The sequence below is a fragment of the Venturia canescens genome, chromosome 10, assembly GCF_019457755.1.
Source record: "Venturia canescens isolate UGA chromosome 10, ASM1945775v1, whole genome shotgun sequence".
Classification (NCBI taxonomy): Eukaryota; Metazoa; Arthropoda; class Insecta; order Hymenoptera; family Ichneumonidae; genus Venturia; species Venturia canescens.
The window spans coordinates 14,025,674-14,045,690 of record NC_057430.1 but is presented as its reverse complement, the minus strand read 5'-3'; the positions used below and the strand labels follow the sequence as shown (position 1 = coordinate 14,045,690).

Genomic DNA, 20,017 nt, shown 5'->3' with positions numbered 1-20,017 from the left:
GAGACATTTTGTCGTCTCATTCGAATTATTCATTAAAACTTCAATATATCAATATACGTGGCAGCAAGCGAACGAGAGAACTGTATCGAGATTTTTCCAATCGACGAGTCTCAGCACTGCGGGGGAAAAAGAAAAAGAAATCAATTTCCGTGGCATGAATAACGTTGGAAGAACATCCAAAAGATGCTCTCATAACAGTTGGCGAGAGTGCTCTCGTTCACGACGATCTGACATGAATGGCTGTTCCACGTAATAATACACTTACAAAGTAAATGAAAAATTCACATTACTGTCGATGTTTCACATTTAAAGAGATGTTTTTTCAACGTCGTCTGGGTCGGGATCGATACGATTTATAGAAGTCTACTTTACTCGTACTATGTCTCGATATTATAAATCAATAATATTTTTCTCTCAGGGAAGTCGAACTGACAGAATCGAAGGCAAACGCGTATGGAATTATTCGCAATAGTATTCGGTATTAAGTTGGTTAAATTGATATTGAAAAAGACTCGATCATCGTTCAATCATACTTTTATTTTCACCCTCGTATAAAACGATCGTTTATGATTCGGATAAAGGCACCAGGGACCCAGAAAATTATGAACAATCAACGTCAATATTGTTATTTTTGTGTGGCTAAATCAATGGGATCTCATGTATGGGATAAAAGTCACGTTTCCCATTAGGAAAAGTGTTTTTAGTTGATTTCTACGAAATCCTTAGGTCCTCGTATTCGACGAGGACGCCCACAATTTTGATATCTTATTATGATGGATAAAAGAACTCCCCCCAACGTGAGGAATATCACAGTCAATTATTCTGCGTCCCGTTCAATAAACTCTGAATTTCGCGTCGATTCAACGGCGTTATATTCTGATTCCTCAATTCTCTTAAACACGATCGAAGAGCACTGTATTTATGAATATTATAACCAGATTCAGAGGCGTAGAGTATCATTGATACGTTCAAGCACGCAGAGATAACAATCCGCATTCCATTGTCCTGCAGCAGGAATGAAAACGTTGACAACAATTATATTAAAAGGTGGTGCACTGACCCGTATGAGCGGATTATTTATTGTACGAGCAACTTGCACGTTATAACTGTGTTGTACAACACACAAAGGAATGAGCGTGGATGTGGAGCTGGTGGATTTGGGCAGGGTCCAAGTGGCGAAGAGAACGAGATAACTGTGGAAAGGGAGCCCCCTCGCATAATAGTACTTAGCAAAACTGTACTAATTGTATTAATGCTCGTTGGTTTGCTCGTAGAAGGTTGGCTACCTCATACAGGGCCAAAAGAGAGGCCGATGAGAGAAGGGTTTGCGGCTAAGGGCCCAGCAGGGTTTAGGACTCGGTTATATAATCCCTTGCCCTTCTGTCATGTACCTCCTGAGTATCTATTATCTTTCGAGACGCTTACATAATGGAGGATAGACACTTGATACCTATCTGGTGACAATCCCCTTAAATACTTGCACGACGAAGCCAATTAACGACCTCGGTTGATGCGCGAGTCGCCAATTTATTCCGTATCAACGTCAGCGCTGTTGCATGTTTTTTTTTTTACATTTTTTTCCTCTCCCCGTATTTTGATATCACGAGAGTAATTGACGTTTCCTAATCATCGCAAAATAGAGAGAGAGAGAGAGAGAGAGAGAGGGAGATCGAGACGTTGATTGACGTTCTACGTCAAGTTGAAGGAGTTGGAATATTTCTGTATCCGCGCGTACAGCGTGCCTCAAAAATCAATCCAGCCATGCGTGAACAATTTTCTCGCGTGTTCTCGAAACACAACGCGCAATCTTCTCAACTCCGCTCAGTTGAAATATCATTTTGAGAGAGCCAAAGAATCAAACTCCCAAAGCAAACAAATAGAGAGCTCGGAGCTTTAGGATTATAGTATTACGAGGAATATCTAGTACGTTCGCATCCTCAGACGAAACATAATAGCCATCTATCACCTTTCGGTGCATACCGTATATATAATATCATGGCAGGACTCGTGGCTTCGTAAACGTACAGCTGCGGTGAACGAAGCTTTATAAGGATAGGGGGCGAGAGTTGCGATGCATGGAGAGCGAGAGAAGAGAGCAACCGTGAGATGAGCAGGAGGGGGAGGTACGAATAACGCGAAGGTGTAGGGGCAGCATCATGTGTGTGTGTGTGTGTGTGTATACGTTGTTATATGCATAGAAGGGTGGATAGCGTTGCCAGGCCAGGGTGGCATAAATCTGCTGAGGGTTCCCTGGAGTATATCCCTTCTTCCTTGAAGCGAAGAACCTCCGAGCTCTCTCTCTCTCACTCTCTCTCTCTCTCCAGGATCGAGGCAGCCATATCGGTTACAAGCACTTTTGCCAAGAGAGAGAAAAGATCGCACGGAGTGTATATGCGAAAGCTCAGGGAGGTCGTGTGTGTGGGGGGAGGCTGGGTGAGAAAAAGGAAGAAAAAGAGGAAGGCCAACGTTCTTCGCGTTCACGATATCGTGGAAGCTTTCGTGGAATCGCGTGTGCGGTTCCTTACCTCTGCTCTCTTGCTTCACCTCCCCTCTTCTGCTCCCCCCGACCCGTAGCGTCCTAACTCTCTTGCCATATCCTGGCGGCGCTCCGTAGCACAGAGGCGAGCAGACGCGAGATGAATCCGAAGCTTCAATTCCCAAAGGTTTATCCCTGTTGCCCGAAGGTGCGAGTCCGCATAAGAGAGGGGCCAGCAAAACCAGAAGCAACGCGAACGAGCCGCATAGTCTAGCCGAGGAAGCCATCGCGTCTTCTCTCTCGAGCCACCCCAGCCAGCAACCTTTCAACCTTCCAAAAGTCCTTGCTATATTACTCCGAGGCAATTACATATCGACTTCGCTCCGCTATATCGACCGGGGGGCTCTATATTGATCCCGGTGAAATGCTGCCGCCTTCCACCGAGAACTCCTTCCTTCCTGGATGCTCACTTTGCCGCGCGCCTCTGCTGCTTTCGCTTGTGTACTGCACTCTCTGTATAATACGGCCTCTCGAATGGATCGCAAGAGCGATTAAGGATGGATCGAGTGTTTCAGTGGTTTCACTTCCGCCCTGCTGCGGCCCTCTTCCTCCCTCTCGGTGTAAGGAGGCTCTCTATAGCTACCATCGGATCGAGGACCGCGACTGTAAATACCCGAATCAGAATAGCCGAGTATGTATCGTTGCTCAGGATTATCGACACTCGGCGCGTATCCGTGCCGTTTTCCGTCGCCATGATTATCCGCGCGGACTCGAACGGATAATCCCAGACACATTGCTTCTCGCTCGGCGTGGATCACCGGAGAGCATTCCGAGAGCATGAGGTCATTAGGGTGTTTTCGTTTCGTAGCGAAGGAGTTATGTGGGGACGAGCAGCGGCAGAACGAAAACATTGATGTTGAGAAAGGTCCTCGAGCATAAATGAAACAGTTGCTTGTTAATCTTCCTGGTGACGCGCACACAAACACCAAGTATCGGTACGAGTGACAAGTACTAACTACTTTTACTCGGGAGGTACGCGCGTCTTGCATAAATTTCGAAGGCGTACAACGAATAGCGTTATTTCCGAGTATCATTTCTCACACGCATTCTCCCCAGCGCAGCAGTAGCAGAAGCCTTCGTTCGTCTCCGTCTCTCTCGGGCTCCGCGGCTCATCCGCGCGTGAATCTATCCAGCGGAAGCTGTTGAAAGTTCTCTCTCCAACGTTTAATATCGTTGTAAAAGAGACTGCCGCGGGAGTAGCATCCAATCGTTGGACGCGGCGAGGTGAGTCTGTACGAGCTGAGAAATGAACATTATCGTTGTGAACGGCCTACGTGCGGATGCTGGAGCGGAAGCTCTCGTCCTCGTTTCCCTACGAAAGGCTCAGCCTCTTTCTCTCTCGCTGTGTGTACGACTCGCGCAAACTTTCGAATTAAATTGGTTGACACGACGATGGCCCGTGACGAGGGACCTCGCGACAACGACAACGACCTCGAGACTCCCGCACGAGGAAGAACTCTCCTGAAATGAAGGAACCAAGGGAAATGCTAGACTGACGAAAGTGCTGAAAGATACGAGGCACACTTCGCTACCTACAAAGTCCTCCACCTCTTTGCCATGTTTTAAACTTTTCGTCTCGTCTTTGCCACCCTCTCTGCTCTCTCTCTCTCTCTCTCTCTCGCTATCTCCCCCTTTTTCTTCAAGCTTTTTCTCCGCTCCAAGCTTCCCGTGCCACCTTTCTTCTTTCAGCGTACATTCGGATCCTAGGCGCAGCTTTGGGTCTCAAGAGAATGAGAGGCCGAGACACAGGATTGACTTCGAAGCTTTCCGAATCCGATAACCCGAAACTTTTTCACCAACCTCTTTCTCCCCCTTCCCAAGACACTTTTGGAAGCACCGAGTTATGCGAACTATGCAACGCTGCTTTTTCCTTCACATTGTATATGCAGTTAGCGCCCCAACCTAGTCTCCTAACCTTTTCCATAGCCAGGATGAGCTACATATGCCACATGCAATATCCCCCCCCCCCCCCTCCTTGCCCCTCATCGTCCTCTTCTCCACTTGAACGTACAATGGAGGACGTAACTACTGTGAAAAAGAATAAAAGATTCGTGATGCAATTTCTGAACTTTTGGCTTAACGATTCTATAGGTTGAGCAACACGAGAGAAACAGCTTCAAAAGCAGTAACTGCGCCTATATTTTGTTGGCCCTAAATTTCAAGAAACTCGGCAAGCTCCTGCATGCCCTTCAAAGAGGCAAAAGTGCGATGATAATTGGTCACAAATGAATATGAATAAAGAGGCATTTAATTACCAATCCGTTATCCTCGACGCACTACTTTACACACAGGAAACGCGTTCTTCTTTTTAACTCCTGTTGTCACACTGAATATATAACTTTCGTAATTACATGCTCGAACGAAGCGCGTCCAGGGAATCGGGGAGGGGGAGGGCATAGCGTTAATTAATATTGATGATTGAAAAAGCTTTATCAGCAGAGGATAATTAATATTCATCTTTTTTAATAAAATCTCACGAGCGAGCAACTTTCCCACGGGAGTTTTCATTGTACCTTCAATATTCTTCGTTCGGACTTGGAACTTTGGTGTGACTCCATAGATTAATGTGAAATTGAATCAATTATTATCTTTATCGATGAGAGCTTGACGGGAATCTGTTTTTTTACGGAGCTCGAAAGTTCTATTTGCCTTTGTATAAATATATATATAGGTGGAGACAAAAAGAGGGAAACTTGTTAGAAGGGCATGGGAGTGAAGAGTTTTGCGACGCCGGTTCCTTCCTCGCACACGGTCGACTGCGTCCGTATATCCCACATTAGATCTCGTTAGCTTAACCTCAACTACGACTGACTTATCACTGTCATTAGTCCAACGGAAGTTAGCCACGTCATGGGAGGATTGTTAGAAGGGTGCAAGCAGAAGAAGAAGAAGAAGAAGAGTTTCGTCGAGCTATATGGGAATATGGGATGGGGCAGGGGAGCCGCAGCCCCGGTTTGTCCGAAGCTTGAGAATGACGAGGAGCGCGCTCGTTCGTTAAACTTAAAATTGATCCTAGCTTCGATGTGTGTGGGTAAAGAGAGGGAGGGAGAGAAAAGCGAGACGCGGAGACGTGTAAGTCCTTAATTACAGTTAGGTGGTTGCCAAGGGGCGGAAGATGGAAGAGATGGGGGAAGAACGGTGAGAGGTCGAACACGTTCGACGGGATATGCGGGGGCGGGGACAGCCAAGGCTTTGCAGAAACGAGGTAGACGCCGAAGAGGGTGTGCACAGACGCTTCGAAAGATGTTCAATTGGAAACTCGTACTTAAAATAGTAGATTAAGCTATGAACTCGAGTTCCTAATCAGCAGGTTTATCTATGAATACGCTTCTCGTTAACTCGTTAAAAAATCATTATAAATGTTTTATAAAACTAATGTCTTTCGCAAGTGCTTCAAGGAGATACCAAGTTCGTAGAGTTTCGAGAGCTTCTTCTTTTTCTTCTTCCACTTCTTCTTGGCCTTTCAATCTTTTTCCTCATTTTACTGTCTACAAAAAAGGCCCAGGACTGCGTCACCGAAGCAGTGCCACATTCTCGTTTTTTTAAAAAATTTTTTATTTTCTTTTTCTCTTCGCCAGTTCAAGAAATACTCACCCCTCGCTTTCTTTGACCACTTAATCTTGCTCTTACGAGTGAGGTTTTGTGGGTGCACGATTCTGTCGCTCGTTTCCGTTTCCGGATGGGCTCGCGTACCTCGATATATATCAAGCTCCAACATTTACTCTCCGCGCTGCGGCTCCAAAGAGCGAGGGCGAACACTTTTTACACCTGGTCATTAGGAGCAGTACCGCAAATGTCTCCGCATGAATTCTAATGTCCCGCCGCCGCCCCTCACCCAACTCCACCCCCCCGGCTCCGCGCTTGTCGACGGGCGAGCTTTGAAAAGCCCGTAACGCCGGTAATCCTGGCTAGTTTCCGCGGCTAGCAGTTGCTTCTCCGTATACTCTACCGATGAGACTCCGCCAGCACTGGCACGTCCACGCCGACCCGCCAGGAATTTATGTGTCAGCGTAGAAACCTCGGGACCAAGAGAAATGCTACCGAGACTCAAAATCCTTCTACACTCCCACACTTCCTGTAAATCCTGAAATGTTTCTAACCAACGCCGGAAAAGCTTTCTCTTGTCATACATTTACTCTCTCTCTCTCTCTCTCTCGCTCTTCCATTGATACTTATTTATGTCGCTGTTTTTACCCACGTGGATTCAAACAATTTCAGAAATAACCCTCGTACCTCCCTCTTCTGGGTATCGCTCATCATGCACTCAAAACTATTTTAGCACGAGAATACGAACTTTCATTGAAAATAATGAAAAAACTCATTTCTGTTTTGATAGTGGAGGAAAAATTTCATGTTTTTGCTCGTAACAGCCAGTAGGAAAATATGGAACCGCGATCTGTGATGATACCAGCAATTTCTCCCATTATTTAACGTGTGCGCGAGCACCAAATAGTTGGAGTTCTGAAAAAACAGCATTTAAAATGTGATTTCTTCGAGTATTTGCGGTAATGCGTTTTCATTTTTGTGAGCAGCATCCGAGGCTTTTCGTTGGTTCGATATCACGAAGCTGAAAAAGTTTACTTTTTTGATTGAACATGACTGGAGAGCCTCCAACGACTGGGCGGTATGAGTGGAAGACTTTTCCTTCTAAGCGATGCATAATGCCGACAACGAGGGCGTTTTTTTTTTCATGGCGTGGCACGAAAACAACGTCGAATATCCCGGCGCTTTATCCGAGGAAGAAATCCGAGCCGTAATAATATTCGTGAGAATCGGCGGTAAGCTCTTGATAAAACAATCTTCAAAAAACAACCGAACGAAAATGAGTTTTATGAAGACTGTGTCCTCTCCACCGGTTGCTCAACGTTTTTTTGTAAACGGATTACATTTGTTCGTGGAGAATCCAGTAAAAAATACAGTGCTGCGGCGATAAAAAGTATTTTTTTCATCGGCTTTTTATGCTTTACACGAATCTTTCGGTTCGAGCCTCGAATTTGATACATCTTTTATATCCCGTGACAAATGAATATCGAGTTTTAGAGAGCTCGTACAAATAGTATCCGTTGGATATTCGGAAAGCCAGGGACCACAATCGGTCGGAGCTTTATAACGCATGACCATGCAAAAAATAATAAAAAGAAAAACTTCAACAATGATATTTTGGAAAAAGAAAGAAGAATGCAAACACGCAGGGGGTGAGAGCGAAAAGGGTTGAAAAATCGACGAATTCCCGGATGCAAGTGTGCGGCGAGCGTGGCATCGTCACGGCCACGTTATCTTTTGGCTAGTTGGTCAACCTCCGGTCATTCTCCGAATGGTTTATTGCTCGTTAGATATAATGCGATCGACGACACTCTCGGGGTTTTCACACTAATGTTATTTTGTCCCTTGCTCGCAGGCGCTACTCCGGAAAGCCTCGGGCCGATTCCTGCCGAAGTCCTTATCGATTGATTGTGCGGAAAAAAGCTTTTGGATTGGACGCGTTTTTATGGCGAAATGCAGAGGCGAGTGCTGGGATGGTGCGGCATTTTATTTCGTTTCATTATTGTTTCAAACGATCGTGACGCACGATCCTTTCTTCGGTGACGAACCGGCAGGTAGTTTTGATGTAGAAAGAAATCGGAGCTTGAAAGAAGAGAAGAGTTTTCGAAGACACGAAAATAGAGAGGAAGGGAAGCTCTTTTCATCGAACATTCACAGAGAAAAATGTGCTTCTTGAGTGCGCGGTGAAAAAAGCTTGGAAAATCTCTTCGTTCCTGCGTATTTGGTTTCATTTTTGTTCTCTTTCTTCAACGTTTTTTTGTTGTTGTTGTTTATTTTAGATTTTGTTTTTTCTCCGAGCTTTTTTCCGTGCTCTTATTGCCTCGAGTCGAAAAAAGCAGAGCGAGAGACGAGGGTGAAGGCTCTCGAAGAGACAAGCGTCGAGACTTTTTGTCTCGTGGTTGAGCGTCTCTTCGAGTGATTCTTGTCATTTCAATGAGTTGGCTCTTGGCGGTTGCGTAAACAAAACGCGAGAGCAACTTCGCTACAAGCGAAATAGCAACACGGGCGGAGGGCGGGAGGGGCCGAGGGGAGGCAAGAGCGCAAAGAGGAGACGAAATCTCGTTTCAAAGATTTTCGTACACGTCGAAGGGTATTTGCTTCGGCTCAAGTTTCCAATCAAGTCACCACTGTTGACAAGCGAAGCTGCTCCAGACGAAAGCACGTGAAACAAAATGGAGATGGCTTTCCACAGGTACTATTCATGCAACTCAACTTCTTATCCGAGCTTCACAATTAACTCTTACGAGCTAATTTCGATGTAGGGATGATGAAAAAATCCAATAAACCGTACGCCTCGCGTTATTGGATCCTTTGAGCCTTTTATTCCCAAGCTTCTCCTGAAAATATTATTTATTGCTCGATCCATTGTTATCTCTTGTCTCGGAATTCATTAGATAATACTAAATAATGCTCAACCAAGTGAAACGAGAAGAAGGAAAAAAACAAAGAGCGTTCTTTGTACGGAAAACTTTGTGCCCTCGTTTTTTTGTTCAACTCTCAATATACTCGAGCTAGAAATTCAGTTACGAGCTGACGGAATAGGGTTTTACGTTTCGCGTTTTTCTGCTTATAGAATTTTTATGCTCTGCGCTTTTTGTGTCCCGGTTTTTTCTTCCGTATACCCATATTTCCCCCGAGTCGAAAGCCAAGCTCCGGTAACGCGTGTACAATGTACTCCCTTTCGAGGATTCGATAAAGGGAAGCTGGCATATTCATTTTTTATACGAACAAAGAGCTCTCCGTGTAGAATGAGTCAATAAAAATTCGACCGAATCATCGCGCAAAACTTTTCTCTGTGTGTACCTCCCACCCGAGACACTCGCGATCAACTCCCTCAAACCAAATATTGTGCTCGAAATGTTCACTGAAAATTTGAATTTATTCTCGCGTGCAACAAAACCAAAGAGCAGTTATCGAGGACTCTGGCGTACGATCGAACAAAGTTCTAAAGTGCCCGCCTCTTTCGAGAAATGCGAATAAATTGGTTTTTTTTTTTTATTTATTTTTTTAATCAATTATCGACTTTCGCTGCTTTTCGTCCTCATCACTCCGGAGGAAATAATGACTCTTCGATCCTCGTCAAATTCATTAATTTTTAATGCTCTTTTTTCACGGGGTCGCGAGACCCGAATAAAATATATATCACTTTCATTGAATCTACCAGCACAGAATACAAATGTTGAAAAACGCCTTTTTCTCGATGAACCTTTCGCGGGGGATGGAGAAAATTTCAAGTGGAATTTATCGACAGAGGCCACAAATAGCAAAAATCACATTTTCATGAGAGGAAGATAATAAAAACTGGTATTCCTCATGCATTTAAATACAATTTGGGGGGTGGAGCTTTCGGAAAACAAACAATTTTTTTATTTTCATAAATTCGTTGATTGACACGGAATTGTGAACGGAAATTCGAAAAATTCTTTCCATCTCAGCCTCGAGATTTCTCCTCGGATTTATTTCTTCTCGATGCTTCGGTATTAATGGATATTTGTCGAGAAATAATGGGAGTATGAAGGGAAGGAAATGGATACTAAAAGCAAGAAAGAACGACTTCGGAAACGAGTTATTATTTACAATAACGAAAGTTGAAGTATTGTGCGGGGAGTTTGTAAAGTCTTTGATTACGAGTGATGTCACAGTCCATTTGGTGTTGTCGTTGGAAGAGAGTGGTGCGGCGCGGACGGAATCCGGTGATGTTCGGTTGGGGCTTGGGATTTTTCATCGAGGGTGACGATGCGAGTAAGCGCGGGTGAATTTTCTCCAATCGTCTCGCCTCCTGCTCGCCTCTCTTTCTCTCTCTTTTTCGGGGACGCGGAACGACGATATGCCAGGGGCGAGAAACTTTTCATCATAAAATATCGCAAAGTTGGAGAGTAGACGAGATACGAATACGCGAGGAGGGTTCGTGTCTCGCTGCGAACTGCTCGCGATCCTTTTCGCACGTCGTTCTTTTATTTTTACTCCTCAACTTATATACATACTTCGATCTGTACGGATATATATATATATATTTGTATGTACACAGAAAGAAGCTTTTGCCGGAGAGAAAGAAAGCGAGTGAAATTAAAAGTTGCGATCGCAAAGTTTCCCCAGTGTTTGGGCAAAGTGTGAGTGCGCGAAAGATCGACAGGAGCAGGTTGCCACGGCAGTTTGTTGCCGCGCGGAATAACAATACTTTGTATTTCTTCGGATTCTGGGAGTCCCTGAGCTCGAGGTGTAAAAAAATATATTTAAATAAAGCAAAATAATGTTGACTCGAGAGGAGTGTGGAATAGCGCGATTTGATGAAAAAATGGGTTGGTAGAAAAATAGATGAAGACGAATAGAGGAGAAGCGAGCGTAGGAAGTAGAAAAAGTGTAAGAAGTAAAAAATAGAGTCGACTCTTGGTGGGTGGCAGTAGGGAACGAGAATGAAGAGCCAAAATTTTACCTTCGCCACTCTCGCCGAGGAAGGAGGGTGCTGATGCCGAGGTAAAAAACAAGCCCTCAACCGTCTTTTACACGCGTTCGCGCAAGCCGAGCGCGCGCGGCCCGGTTGTACGAAACGATGCATCAACCCGATGCCCGACGTAAATTCCATTTCCAACTCGTTGGAACAATGTTTATCCACCCTCTCTCGCACCACGACGGGCTTGTCCCAACTCGACGAAAAACACCCACAGCTCAACTCGTTCCAGTCAACGAAGAAAAACCGACTCTTTTGCTTCGCCAAATTAAACAACCGCGCGCGTACGTTTTCATCCGCCACCAGGGCCGAGAGAGCTAACCCAACTGCGGCGTCGAACTCTTGTAATTCCCACATAAACGTTCTCCTTTTTAACTCTATTTTATTTCTATCCAACCTCCGTTTTTTCCCTGGGTTTTGACTTTTGCTGATTTTTCAAACTCGTCAAATAATTCAAACACTTTATTCTTATTCTATCGCGTCGGTATTTCAGGCACTTTTGTAAGCTCCCTCTCTCTCTCTCTCTCTCTCTCACTCTCTCTCTCCCTATTCGTTTTCCGTTATTATTGCACTCCTTTTCTTTTACTTTTACCAGAAAATAATTAACCCTCCGACGCACACCGAGCTTTCGATTATTTTTCCGCAGTTTTAGCGACGGACAAAGTAATTTCTTTCTGGATAGGTGTTGGGACAATGGGGATCGCGTATATATGGTATACATCGAATAGTCGAGAACGAGCATTCACAGAAAGCGTTAGTGTGTACGGTGCGGTGTGTGGGAGCCACGCAAGTATATAGGAACGGGGGATCGTACGAGCGAAAGGAAGAGCAACCGGCAGGGGGTCGGCTCCTACGGGTACAATGTGCGAGAACGGCCCTTCCAATAGGATTAACCCTCGTCCGGTTAATCCTTTTATTGGGGTGGCAAATCCTGTGACAGGTCACGAGAGGGTGGCCGTGTCACCCGGCCCATCCCTTGGAGCTGCTCTAGGTGGCTCTTTGCCTCATCCACCCCGAGCCGGTCTGCCTGCTTCTGCTCCCACATCCTGGATTCCCGATCGGCTTGAGAGCGCAAAAGGCGATCTTTCGCTCGGGAAATTGCACGTGGGTTACCGGAAAATGTATCGAAATTTCTCCCATTCGTTTCTCCTTTTGCGCTTCTTAACCCCCTCCGCCCACGAATCACTATCAGAAGCTTAAGCTTCCTAATCGAATTCGATTGTCCTCCGATTTACCGAATTCCTTCCTCCTCTGCGCACCACCTCCATTTACCTTCTCAAATGTTTTTTCTCCCCTCACTATATCGCGAGCTCGTATTTCCAAATCTAAGCAACATCCGTCATACAAAAGCCTGGCAAGAAAAATGATTTTTTCATCCTCTTCGCAGGAGGTTATTAATTAGATCGGAGCATGGATTATCAACGCATCTTTCTCTTCTCGTTGAATCTTCTCAACTTACGTGGTATTTCGAGCCAGTCCATTTACAAAGACTCCCTGGTACATTGCCAAGTCACAAAAGAGCGCTTTGGAGGAGCTGAGACTACGTCTATACGTATGTGCGAATGTGTCGTCCCAGTTCCCAATTTCGTACGACACAATATACTGGACCAGTGACTGGACACTGGAGGTTATCCGGTCTGATAGCATCTAAATTTGAGTCGTTTGTCTTGGTAGGCTCCAGCTGCCAGCAGCAATAATTAATCGTCGAGATGCTCGACTATCCTGCATTCATAGTTCACTAAGGGAGAGTGGGAGAGTCATAACCAAGACTGGGAGCAATTGTGTGTTAACTTTCAACGGAGTTTCGTTTTTCCAGTGAGGCTAAGAAGCACTAATATTTTGTATTTTCAGATCACTTCCTGATAAGCAATGAGACATTGATGAATCGAAGAAAAATCAAGAGAAAATAAAACTTTGATAACGAAATAATGAAGCTGAAAGTCGGAGAAAGTTTAGACAAATTTTCAAGTAAAATTATGTATTTTCGTAATTTTTAGTTTTGACGTTGTTTTTTTTTTTTTTAATCTAACGATAGAAAATAATATTTTAATAATTTATCAGTGAAGATTGAATGGAGAAGTTGTGCGCGCTGAAGCACACCGTGTCGAGATGTTAACGTGTCTTCCATCCTCATTTCACACTGCAAAGTAATTAATTCTATGTTCCAACGGGCACTTCATGCCCACAAGCTCCTCGCTCTTGTATACATGACCTCTTTTGATTCCGTAAACTCGGCAAGAGAAGCTCTTCTCATTCTGCAAACAATTTCAATATTATACGGGGGGGCCTCGTTGCAAGTTAAAGACTTGAAATTTTAATAATTTCGAGAGGAAATTCGTTGAGTGTCTTGGCAGAGTGTATTAATTAAATTAAGAGAATGAGAGTTGATGAAACGATGCGAAGGCTCACGCAAAGCAGTAATTCATTAATGACGCACTTGTGTTCGATCTCTCACTCCAGAGATTCATTTATTCTCGTTGAAATAATGTGATTCAAGTGGTTTTTACGGGACTCGAAATGCTTCGAAATGTCGAAAAATGCCAGAAATAATGAGCTGCTTCGTGATTCATTAGCCACGAGTAGGCAAATGATATATTTATCGATTGAGGATTGTCATAAAGGTGTCTAATGGACGTTAACCAATACGAGGATGGCAGGACGTTATGAGAGAGTTTATCGGGGATGCGCGATATGATCGAAATTTTGGTCATTTATCTCTTCTGTGGATCACACCAAGCCTGTTGACACTGTACTGCAACAGAGCTAATTAATGCTCAGCAAATCCTTCCTCTCTCGCCTTCATAATGGAGCATGACGTTGCTCCGAGCAGCAAGAGAAAGAGAGACCGCGAGAGAGAGAGAGAGAGAGAGAGAGTGAAAGATGGTGTACGGTGCACACAGCGTGCTCGGAGCTCATTGGCCTGCACACTTTCTATATTACCACAGTCCTATCATTTGATACCCATCAACTCAGACTGTTCGTGTCCGCAAACTGGGAGAATGACCGTAAGCTTTTCCAGAATGATTAATGAAATATCTCGAAGCTTGCCAAACCTTTCTATCACTTTTGCCCCGCTCCTCGAGGCGCGCGTTCTCCAGCTTCGTACATCGAGAAAATATCTTGGAGGCACGAAGCTTTCGAACTCTGCTGTATTAATTTCGTAACTCAAAGCTGCCAAACCGATCGAGCTTATCCCAGACTCTTTTTTGTCCTCCGCTCTCTCCGGGCACACTTCGCACTTGGTTGCTCCACTAATGCTCTTTCTCTCCCCGAAACTCGGAATTCTCAGCTTTATTTTTCATGTAGCCTAAGTTTCCTCGTGTTTTGCAGCGTCTCCTCGTGGTTTACAACTCCCAAGATTTAGTGCTCTTGCCAAAGTCGAAATGAGTTCAAGTTCCAAACGCTAACCCTCCCAATGCTTCCCCCAGCGCGCGCGCGATGTCTCACTCTTTTTCTTCTCTCCTGCCCGCCGCGCGCGCGGAGTGTTCGAAGTGAAAGATTCACTTTTCAAGACTCTCTGAAATCGGGGCTTGGAGCTTGGTAAAAACAAGTCGATCGTTCCAGCCTCCGAGGACAGCTGCGAGACAGCATCAAAAAGAACAAAGTTATTTACTCATCGCATATTTTCGAAAATTTGATAGGGAAAGGGAGCGCGCGAGCGAGTAAACTTGTCACTCCGAATCCGATGAGCTTCGACGCGCCGCGCTTCCTATTCTTTCTTTGTTTTTATCCCGAAGCCAACTTCCACCTTTCCCCGTGACAAATAACTCACTCGTGGCTTATACACGGATAGGCGATGTGACAAGCCCGGGGGAATTACGAATCGGTTCAGCCTGTGAACAACCGGAAACGCTCACACATGCGGCCCCTCGCAGAGACGAACGTGCACACATGCACCCGGAGCTGGGGCTCGCCGCGTCTCCTCGTTGGACACTCGGAACGAGCGCATCGCTCGCGAATAGGCGCGCACGGTCAATTTGTCAAAAGATAACGTAATTGATACGGTCTGACGGTACAACCCTCGGGGTATTGCTCCGGATCAAACGGTATCATAGCCCCCAAGGATTACCCTTTAAACCTTTTACCGTTGTAACCTAGTTTCCCCTCATATCATAACGAGACATTTTTCCTCTCGACCAATGAATAAATATTTTTTCCATCATTACGAAAATTCCTTATTTCCGGCCGCGCCGTATAAATGTTCTAGAAAAACCTCTTTCGCCTCCGCATAATTCCGTCGAGATTCTCAGACAATTAACCGATCGAATGAATTGCTCCGTTAGAATCATTGTCAAAAGCCTCTCATTCGAGAGGCGAAACGCTACGAATGAAAACCGTGCGAGTGGTGCAACTCCGTGTCTAGTCAGACCGAGGGCTCAACCTCACGAGAACCTCTTTGCTGCTCGTGCACTTCGTATTTCGTTTAATTAGATTTAACGTGTAATTCTCAAAGTCTCCAAACCTCGCGCTCACGAGTTCTACTCAAATTGTGCACACTGCAAAATTACGCAATGACTTTCAAATTCACGTGTCGCTACAATTACCGATCCTCTGCCGCGCGGCGCGTTCTGCCGACAATTATTCTTGAGAACTAAGCCGCGTATTAAGCCAAACGATTTTGGCAACATTCTCATTACGAAAAAGTCAGTGTTACTAATTATAACGGTATTTAGGCAAAATTTCGTGGCTTTAGAAGCAGTTTTCTGGTCTTTGTTCTCTCCGCGTACGTAAATGAAAATTTGGCAGCGTTTTTTCCGTTGTTTTCACAAACAAACGTTCTGTGAATAATCTCCAACGGGGCTCAAGCCTGTCGGAAGAAAAATTCGCTTTTTCCAACCGCGTGGTTTTGGGAAATGAAAAGAAAATAAATTCTCCGCGTTAATCCAAAAAACAAAAAACACGCTTTTAAACGGTGTTTTCGGGTTAATTATACGATTCTATAAAACCTATAGTTCAAAGGTTCGCGACCTCGAAATGTTTCACGCGGGAGGAGTCTTTAAAAGTCTCGGTTCGCAGTGTTTTCGAAAGAATGTTTCGTCATGTATAAAACCGGAGAGAGAAAACACGATCACGAAAGTTTTAACAAACATTTTAACGGGCGATTAAATTCCATTCAATTGAATTCGATTTACCTTCGTCGCCACGTTCCAAAGTAATTTCTTTTTTTCTCTCTCACTAGCGCGCGCTTGGCTTTCGATTCTTCTTAGTTTATCTCGTGTCTCGTGTGGTTCGAACGCCAAGAAGGGATTCTTGAAAAAGTTACAAGTTCTCGTATTTGCATTGGCACGTTTGGTGGAGCGGTGGGTCGTTTGTTCGATTTTTGCCATCCTCGCCCCGGGGGTCGATCGTTTGTTTTACTTTTAAAGAGTAAATTATATTCATTGCTTTAGTACCGAAATTGTGTTTTACCCCCAATTCGAGTAATAAAAGGATGCAGGAAATGACACATTTGGTGCATGAGAAGGAGCTCACTCGAGGTATAAAACGACAAAGAATATTTTTTGCCTTAAATGTAAATATGGAAACTGGTGAAATTGCTACAGACGTGAAGCGTTATTACAAAAAAGTATGAGGAGAAATTCGAGAGGACATATTCTTCCAAAAATAATCATAAAAATACGAGAACGCGGTGAGTATACACGGCAAAGTATGTCAATTGTGGGTTCTTTTTCATGCTGGTTTATTATATCGAGGCAAAAAAGCTACAGAGTGCCGCGACCTCGTCACAACGTGGAACGACAAACTGCGGGCAATTTTTCACGCCCCCAGTGCACATTTTACTTTTTTTCTTCTTCCACTTCCACTTCCTCTTCTTCTTCTTCTTCTTCGTGCCTTACAGTGCATAGTCTCCATCTCGCAAAGTCATACTCGTCGTTGCTCCCTCACCCGAAAGAAAGAGAAAGAGAAAGAGAGAGAGAGAGAGAGAGCGAGAAAGAAAGAGGGAAAGAAAAATAATGTACGTTTGTGTTCGGTTGAAAGAGAAACAGCGAGGCTTTTTCGTCACCGCAATCGCGCTTGTTCGTCCTCCCCGGCTTCTCTTTCCTTCAAGGTAAAGTTACGCGAACCAGTGGCAAAGGCGAATAAAAAACTACGAAGAAAAAAAATCTTATGTACTCGTTAAATCGCCCGACTGACGCCCTTTTGTTTCTCAGACATTGACGTCGTTGGACAAGTATATGTGCGCGGCCAGTGCGAGGAGGATGCAATGAAAACGGAAAACTGAACACGTGACATACGCAAGGAGAGAGTAGTCGTACCAGAATCCGCACTTTCAAACACATTTTTCATCCCTTTGCCCCCCACACTCGCACGCGAGACCAACGAGAATTCCTTGGATTTTATTACAGCGCGCACAACGCCTACGTCCCTCTGAAAAGAATAATGGTCCCTTCATGTCTCGACTACGAGACGTTTTGTGCGGATGAAAAGTCCCTTCTCCCTCCCCCTCCTCCTCGTCCTCGCAGCCAACGAACATTATAGATGGCGTTGACGTTCTCGTGAAAGTAAGCCAAAGAAAAAAGAGGCCAACAGAAATGGAGCCGGAAATGTGGCGAACGGAAACAGGTCTGGGGCAAACCCGTACGGAGGGCTGAGAAAAAATTGAGAAATGGAAGGGGGAAGTCAAATGTCGGAAGTCGACGGAATCATCGATTATTTCACGATAATAATCCGAGTTACGAAATCATGCTGTTTCGATGATCCGATACGTTTGAGGGGGGAAAAAAATGCGTTTTTAAACAATAAATTTGAAGCAGGAAACGGATTTTTCAATTTCTAGAATCAAGCTCGATAGAAATTTTTTCACACTCGACTCCGATTAACTCGACGAACGTTGACGGAATAATTAAGCATAGAAATTCAAGTTTTAAACAGACTGCAGATAGTCTCGTGATATTCGTAAGGAGTATAGCGACATGAGATAAGGGAATAATAGGCATAAAGTGATAAGGCGGCGTGCTCGAGAGCGCGGTATGCAGGAGAGCGTGGTCATCGGAGAATAAGAGGCGAGACACACGCGTGTTCCATTGTCGACGAGCGAGTGGTTGAGCGAGGGAGGATTTCACGATTCGAGGGAAAGGACAATTGTTGTAACAAGGGTGCGATAAGAGAGGACGGGAGTTGCAGGAGTTAAATGGTCCGTGAAACGCTAGTTGGAATTAGTTGTTTCCTCGTTTCTAAGCGTGTATCCACCAAGTGCAAAGGTTTAAGGAATAGTAGGTGGGGCAGGAGCTGTTTAGCATACTCGTTCCATAATCCCTACGATTTTTGGCTGCGCGGTTATATTCGTGTAAACTTGAAAACCCTTGAAAATCTCGACCGAATTTATCGAATGATAAATGCCCCGGTGCATAAGTTGATGTTTGTTTAAAAGTATATAGAAAAAGGTAACGACGAGCGATATCAGGGAATAAATAAAAAAAAAAAAATAGGGAAAGACACGTACGAGCTAGGAGCCGCGCAGACAGAGAGGGAGAGGAGACTCGACGATTTACGGGTTGTCCAACACCCACCTATGCTTCCTCCGGCCCTTCTACAGGGACATTGCGATCGCCCATCCTCCCTCTCTCCCTCCTCCCGCCCTCAATTCCCTGCTTTCCTTCGTCCCCATTGGGACTCGGCTCTTCTCCTTCCCTCCTCGTCCTTCTGCCCTGAGAGCATCAGACCACCATACCGTGCGAACCTCTCGAGCCCGTTGAATGTGTTCGCCAGAGGACACTCTGGAAATTATAGGAGACATAAAACTTTCCGGCGCGAAAATAACGGTACCGCGTTCGTACTACTGCGGGGAATACCATCTTTTCCTACCTCGGACGGGATGGCGATGGGGGTTGGGGTTGCTTGCAGTAGCAGCTTCCGTAGTGCGCCTTCCTCTCTCCCTCTCCCTTTCTTACTCATTCACATCACCTACATCGACCCCCCTGGGGCGCTTTGAGTCCCACACTTTCTCTTTTTCGCTCTCGACTCCCCTGCTGCACCCTCTGCTCCTCCTCATCTTCCCATTTCTCATTCGCCTTTTCTCTCACTTCATTCTATCCGTCTGGCTGGTCCGGGATATGCGCTCGCGACCTCTTTTTTCCTCCATTTTTTCTTCCTTTTCCATATTTTTTCTTTCTCGTTCGCTTATAAAAATCATGGTGCCCGTAAGTCACAACCGCATGGACCCAGAAATATAGGTGGAATACTATATTCTTGTATTATACGTATACATTACGTTGTTCGTGAGAAAATTGCCTGGCTTTCGTTGGGACGTAAATATATACGAGTTTTTGTGCGGGATTAAAATCAAATGGAAATATGGCATTCTAAATATGAGCACGGGAGAATCATTGGAGAGGTGTATTTTCAACTGCTCGTTCAAAAGCTTGTAGACAGTTTTCGTGCACCATGTGTCGAGGGCAGCTCCTCGTGAGTAGTGGTCCGGAAGAACCGAGCAAGTCCGAGCAGTCTCTTTGATCCGACGTGAAGCAACTTTGTGCCGGCAATGAATGATAGCGAGGACGAGGAGGGAGAGCGAGGAGAGGGATGCGGATGACAAAGCGACTGATGATTTTTCACGCAGACAACGTTTGCCATTGAGGAAAAGTATTAAGAGCCAGGCTTCCCAGGAGAATGAGAGAAAATGTGTAGGAAGCTAGGCAAAAGGATTAATAACGACGAAAAGCCGGCGGAAAGGAGGAAGCTCTGACCAGAGCCGAGCCCCTGGCGTATATCACGTCGAAACCATTTATGCTTATGAATATAAATGTACCCTCGAGATCGTCGCTGCTCTACTCGTCCCACACAATAAATGCTGCTTGTGGACACAGCTAAATACACACGTGTGCGAACGTCTAATATGTAAAAAGGGAGCAAGAAGGATCAGAGAGAAAGAGAGAGAGAGAGAGATGGATCAACAAACGGAAAACTGGCTTCCTACCGTTCGCACTAATCAGATCTTCCTCCAAAATTCCATCACGCTCGCTTATTTCGATCCTCTTATGCCGGTGCTA

The 20,017-nt window shown here is 45.0% G+C and overlaps 1 protein-coding gene across 5 annotated transcripts in view; it reads left to right on the top strand.

The window, feature by feature from the left end:
• The window catches only part of GluRIB (Glutamate receptor IB), a 169,598-nt gene that overhangs the window by 98,935 nt on the left and 50,646 nt on the right, over window positions 1-20,017 (top strand). The gene's annotated exons all lie outside the window — the stretch shown is intronic.